The sequence below is a fragment of the Canis lupus genome, chromosome 22, assembly GCF_048164855.1.
Source record: "Canis lupus baileyi chromosome 22, mCanLup2.hap1, whole genome shotgun sequence".
Taxonomy (NCBI): Eukaryota; Metazoa; Chordata; class Mammalia; order Carnivora; family Canidae; genus Canis; species Canis lupus.
The window spans coordinates 36189827-36197100 of NC_132859.1; positions in this window are offsets into that span (position 1 = coordinate 36189827).

The following is a 7274-nucleotide window of genomic DNA, read 5'->3' on the forward strand; positions in this document are numbered from 1 at the left end:
CTCAAGTTTCAAACATCACTAAGGACTGCTGATTTTATAATCTAAATAATTCTCCAGTCCAGACCTTTGTCATCACTACCACGTCCTACCCAGCCCATCATCTCCTTAGCAATTCCTTCTCTTGCTTAAGTGAAAAGGCTACTGATAGCCTCTTGCCAATCTCCAGAACCTCACCTCTCATAGGCTGCCTTTTTTTAAATACCCTTTCTGTAGCCACCTGGCCCTCCTCTCAGTCCCAACAATGCATTGATATGTCATGTTGCTTTCTGTTGCCAGGATATCACTGCCTCTGGGCAGTCTTCCCTGATCATCTTAGGTTTGGTCAGACTTGTCAAATACATGTTCCTTGTATCCTCTGATTTTCGCTAATAAAATTAGAACATTCGTACTCATATATTCAATCATATGATTCTTTGATTAATGTTTGTCTCTCTTTCTGACTTGATCATAATTTTCATAAGATCCAATCGTTTTTACTTTCCCTTCTATCTTTAATGATAGCACAGAGCCTGGAATGAAGTAATTGTCCTATAAATTTTGCTAATTGTGTGGATTAATAAAGAACCATGGGGACCAGACATTACACAAAACTCTCTGTTAAGGAGTTGCACAAATGGAAGGACCATTTAGTGATAGCTTCAGAATTTCACTATCTTGGGGCACCTGGGTTGCTCAGTGGTTGGGCATCTGCCTTTGGCTCAGATAGTGATCCCGGGTCCTAGGATCGAATACCACATTGGACTCCCCTCAGGGAGCCTCCTTCTTCCTCTGCCTATGTCTCTGCCTCTCTCTCTGTGTGACTCTCATGAATAGTTAAATGGAATCTTGAAAAAAAAAAAAAAGAATTTCACTATCTTGGAAAAGTGGCCTGTAGATCAGATAACTTCATGAAATAGTATCTCCTATTCTACTATGTGACAAATCTCTTGAATTCTTTAGATACAGTCACTACATGTTACACCATGAGGTAAGGCTAGGTCTTCCAGCAGCTGCCTCTATGCGTATTTCTGTTGACCAAGTAGGGTCTTTGACTTTTCCATCACAGGAGAAAGTTTTCAACAAATGGCAAATCACTCTGTGTATCCTGGGACAAAGGCAACCAAGTCCAGATTTGGGTGCCAATGGCACGAACAGGTAGCTTTTCCTTTTCTTTGCATCTCAGCATCATGGATTTTAATTGTACTTCCCTAGTTATTCTCAACACTTCACGATGTACTATATGCTTAGTGAGCTTTACAAAGGATGGGTCATCTCCTCTAAACTATCTCTCATTGTGGGAATGCTTTCTGAAATATCTCTAAGGATGATCCATCTCTTGTGCGATACTTACAGAAGAGCTAAAATTTCTTCCACTGGAATATTCTCCTTTTGGTAGGAAGCCTTATAACATTAGTTTAATTCCTCTTTCAAATAGCCCTCCAAGTACTATGTTATAAAAACTGTCTCTTTAGGACAACATTTCTCTCTCTCTTTCTTTCTCTCTCTCTCTCTCTCTCTCTCTCTCTGTTTTTCAGTCTCTCAGCAAACATTGGATTGGGCTCCTTTGACATTTTTTTTCTATTCCTATTAGCAAATGGAGATTACAAATTCTTACATCCCATATCCAGAGCCCAGTTTCAAAACCCTAACCAGTGCCAAAACCTACCTGGCAATCAGTGTTTACCCAGCTCTGCAAGTCCTTAGCAATAATCACTTGGCAATTAGATAAACACCAAATTTTAGTGACATTGTATGTGTTAAATATTTTTTGTTTCCTTTCTAGTTATACATTACTTGAAGAGAGGGAATATGGCTTTGTCTTGTTAAAAGTCTATTTATTGACAGTAAGTAATTAACAAATATACATTGCCTAATTAGTTCAGAAATCCCATGTTTCAAATTCTAGTCTAATGTCTGGACCTCAACAAATGTCCATTTCCTCATTTGTGAAAGATGTCAGTTCTCATTTTCAACAACCTCATAAGGCTGTTTTGATCAAAGATGTAATGATGTTCTGAATTCCTTAAAAAAATATTTTAAGAGGTTAATTTTATTTTCTAACACTCTCCAATCATCCCTATGGGGTTATGATTCAAATTCACAAGGCTCTCAGCCACTTTCTCTGTGTCTGAGTTCCTTTGCATCATAGAGATGAACCCAGTGATTAGACTTCTCAATGACTTAAAGACAGTAACTCTCAAATTGCAAGGCCCAGAGTATTGAGGTCATCTGGATTTGGGGAGGACACTTGGCACTTCTTGTCATGTCACAGTGCACTTCCTGTCATGGAGATTTCAAGTGATGAATTCAGGTTGGGACTGTGGTTTCTTTTCTCTTGGGGATAAGGGGCTAGATGGGAAAACCAATGTGGAAGGCTGAGTGAAGTGACTAGGTGATCCTGAGTAATGGTCTTTGGTAAGGATTAGGAAGAAGGAAGCCAGTTTCAATACTGGAGTCAGGCAATCTCCACTTTAGAAGCCTGGGGCTGCCTGGGGAGCTTTTAAATGCTGACAAAGGTCTATCGGGCTCCAGTTGGGCAGTCTAATGTTTCCTTTTTTTACCTGTTGCTCTGATTGCATATCAAAGGGATGATTCTTCACCAGATTTTGAAAAACAAAATAAATGAATACCAATTGCTCTTCAAGACTGAAAGCTCTATCCACTTCTCAAAACCGTCAAACAGCTTTAGGAAACAGTTTTTGTTTTTGAAAGAAGCCATCTCATTAGAAGTGTTTTGTAACTGGAAGGAAATACACCAAAATGATAATAGTGGTTGTTGTTTGGCACCTGGGCTGGTGGACCTGGTTTTGTTTGTTTGTTTGTTTTTTCTGCTTTCATATACTTTCTGAATATTATTCTATCATGACTTTTATAATATAAGAATACAAAGGAAAGAAAATTCAAAACCACTCCCCTAAATGAAAATCCCCTCAAACAGCTACTTATTTTACCCCTTAATTTGTCTGCTTTTGGGTTCCTCTTTTCAGTACACAGTGAGCATTTCTGTTTCAGCCGAGGACACCTCAATAGCTTTAATTTAATTGTTCTTTTTTTCCCCCTTCTTTATTTCCAACAAGTCTTTCCCTTACCAACATCTGGATTCTTCAGCTTAACTGGCTATGTAGGACTCAGAAATTGCTCAAAGATTGAAAAGTGTAGAATTCCATTTTTTCCCTCCATTTTAATTTCCTTTAGCAATTTAGCACTTCTTTTCAAATCACACATATAGAAAAAAAACCCAGAAATTTCTTAACACCCCTTTGGCAAATCACATGGAAAGAACTGCCACTGTTTCTATTTACTGCTTTGGGCAAGTTATATTTCAAGTAAAAAGCTTCATCTCAGAACCGAAGAAGAATCTTTTTTAAAAGTCCTTGGTAAGCAACTAATTCCTTCAGACAAGATGTACTCTGAAAAGCAAAACACAACCTAGAATTTTACACAGTAATATAGGAAGAATGTACATGTTAAGATTTGAACATGAAATATTAACACTTCTATTGGTCCTTAGAGAAAATACCATATAAATACAAAGTATATTTTGCATTTTTCTTAGTAGTATGTTAGTTTGACACGAACCAGAATATCAGCATTTAGTAAAAATAAAATCATATATGACTCAGATGAAGCCTCCAAATCTCAAAGTTTACACTTTCAGCAAAGTACTACATTTGACAGCTAACAGTAAGTTAAAAGAAAGGGTGCGATCTTATACTGGGGAAATTCACTTAGTATTAGAAGAATATGCTTTTACAACAGCCAAACTGTTACAGTTTGCTTTTGTTTGGGAGGTAAACTATGATTCATTCAAGGAGGAAAATGTGCGGTCAAGGAAGAACAATTATTGTAAAAATAAAGAAAATCTTCCTTGCTAAATTCTTAAGGTAACAGAAAAAATGAGCACTAAACGCAAATAGCTTGGGTCATATGGCCTGGGTGCATTTATGTAGTTATTTATAACTTAGAAACTGGGTAAAAATAGAATTTAAATTTGTACTAATTTTACTAAACCTTTTCTCTCTTAATTCCAAGCAATTTCTAAGTTGCCTTTTTAATTCCTCAGTAACAGTGTCTTCTGCGTATTTAGTGACTTGCAGTTTTTGTGCAGCTTTTTTCCTGTTTTTTTTTGTTTTTGTTTTTGTTTTTTTTTTTAACTAATGAGAACATCTTCAATTTGTTAAATGTGAGCTTTGAAGGACAGGGAAAATTTCTTCCCACTGTCTCACTTCACTTTTTTATTTTCCTCCTTATTATTTTTTTAAAGATTTTATTTATTTATTCATGAGACACACACAAACAGAGGCAGAGACACAGGCAGAAGGAGAAGCAGGTTCTATGCAGGGAGCCTATGTGGGACTCCATGCTGGGACTCCAGGATCATGCCCTGGGCCAAAGGCAGTCGCTAAACAGCTGAGCCACCCAGGTGTCCCATATTTTCCTTCTTATTAACTTAGAATTACGTGATTCAACATCTCTGGTAGTTAAAAAGGTGTGCCCAGGCTACCAGATTTCTTCAGGACAACTTCCTCTCCTGCCAGTGAGATGATGTTCTTTTATTTCTGAATTCATGGATCATTTTTAAGAATTTGTATTCAGGGATCCCTGGGTGGCGCAGCGGTTTGGCGCCTGCCTTTGGCCCAGGGCACGATCCTGGAGACCCGGGATCGAGTCCCACGTCCGGCTCCCGGTGCATGGAGCCTGCTTCTCCCTCTGCCTGTGTCTCTGCCTCTCTCTCTCTCTCTGTGATTATCATGAATAAATAAATAAATAAAATCTTAAAAAAAAAAAAAAGAATTTGTATTCAGATCCAAACACAGTGGGAAAGCCTCTGGCGAGGGTGGTAGACTCATTTCTGGCACCTCTTTGTTGGGGGACATGGAGCACCAGACACTTGACATTCAAAGTAATATTGATCAGTAGGAGATCAGCCTCGAAATAAGTGGGAAATAAAGAGAGTCGTGGCACTTCAAGAAAACACCACACACATGCTCGTGCATGCATATGCACATGCACGGATCGAAGGGGGTAAGATTTCTGGTTTTGTTTTTCATGTAGATTATTTTTCATTAGAAGAATTTCCTATGAGTATGGAGTTTTTTCTGATGCATTTAAAATGTGATTTGACTGGTCAACATTCTTGAAGAATAATTATGATAATTAATATGCTCTTTTGTCAATCATTATCGATTGTTTTAAACCAAATCCTCTATGCAGGATTCAAGTTGGAAATCAGATCAATACTTGGTTAGGGCTCAGTTTTTTTCTCATCACTGTTATAACCCTGGGAACAATGGGTAGCATTTGTAGTGCTTCCCCTACCTTCCTCTGAGCAGTATTATGGAGATAAAGTAAGGTAATACCATTTTTGCCAAAGTTGGTTAACGGTCTGCCCAGCCTGTACATTCTCTCTTCTAAAGACCTCAGCTGCCTGACATTATTACCCATTCTGGGTCTCCTACATTCATGGAACTACTTCCCACCATGAAATGTGAGTGGAGGGCAAGGGTGCTACTTGTGCAATGACATTTTAAAGAAGTGGGTATGACTTCTACTGGCCAGAAACAGAGAGCCCAACACCCTAGAAGATGATAGAAATCCAAGATGGAGGTAACTTTGACCCCTGAATCGGTGTTGGGAGAAGGGTTAAGATGATCAACTGTTCTGGTTTGCCCAGGACAGGGGATTCTTGAAATATGGGACTTCTGGTTTTAAAACTGGGACTGTCCTGGGCAAAATGGGATTTATTGGTCACCCTAAGAGTGTCTGCTACCCAGGAACATCTTCCCTGGACTATTATATGGGTGAGAAATAAGCGACTGAAATTTTAAGTTAATTTGTTGCCTTCTGCTAGGATTTCCCTAACTAGTACACATCAGAGTGACTGCTAAGTGACCTTGTGGTGATAGATACATGTCCCTGAGTGTCAAAGAACAGGAACCTGGGCTCTCATCCTTACAGCTCTGTGATCTGAAGCATGTTCTTGGCTTAATCTACTAGTTGAAGTAGATTAGTGGTTCTCAAAGTATGGTGAGGCAGTCCATGTGTGGGCTTTCCTAGGATCCTTTCAGGTATCCATGAGGGTAAAGCTGTTTTTATGATAATGCCAAATATTATTACTTTTTATCACACTCATTCTCTCAAGATTGTGTACAGGAGTTTTTTGGAGGCCACACAACATGGGATGATGTCATGGCTCTGATGGCAGATGGAACACATGTTGGTACATTCTTAAGTTTTAAGAGTGTTCTGAGTTTAATTGCTAATTAAATATCAATGGATGTATATACATAAACAAAAGCTCTTTGAGGTCATTAATGATTTTTAAGAACATAAGAAGTCTTGAGACCAAAAAGTTTGAGAGTTGCTGAACAGGATAATCTCTAGATTCTTGAATAACTCTAGGGTTTGTGAAATAATACTTATGTATACACAAACGAGCTACAGCGTTTTTAAGTTGCCATGCCTTTCGTGTATTTTCCATCTTGAGTTGTGGTGGAGGTTAAAATACTTTGGGATTCATTCTTAAAAGCAGAAAAGAATGGAAAATTTCTGTTTATGTGTCAGAAATTATGTCGTTATAGTGCCTCCTTATGACACAGCACAGTGCCATAAACAAAAATGGTAACGTAGGAGGAGTGAAAGTATATTTTTCTTTCAGAGGAAAGAGTATTATGTCATTCCAAACAAGGAATGAACCATAATAATATGCTTGGGCTCAGGTACTTATTTTATTTATTTATTTTTTTGCTTATTTTACTTTTGATTTAATTTTTACTTTTGATTGGTTTGAAGCAAACCAATGCAAATTTGGCTGTGCTTCTTGCTCAGAAACTTTCAATAAGTTCCTGCGGGTCTTTAGAATAAAGCTGCAACTTACACAAAGTCCTTCTAGGTCTTCACCCACACTCCCCGCACTGCCCCAGCCTCGGTTCTGTGTGCTCCTCCTCTACCTCTGACTCTATTCAGGTTCAATTTAAACATCTTTTTCTCCAGAAAGTCTACCTGATTTACAGCTGCAATGCACCTGTGCTTCTTATCCCTGAGCAACTCCCTTGTAATTCCCTGTTCTCGGATCCCCACTGGATCCAAAGATGGAAACCTACTAGTCTCCTGTAGGATCATTATTCAGATGTGACTGGCTCCTGGCAACAAGCCTTACCTAGCAGCCAGTTTGGATGAGCAATGAGGCCTCCTTCTCATGCCACAAAGTGGGTCTGCACACATGTGGCAATATACTGTTCAGTCTGTTAAGGAAATGACTCAGAAAAAAAGGGGTTTCCAGATAGCCTAATACA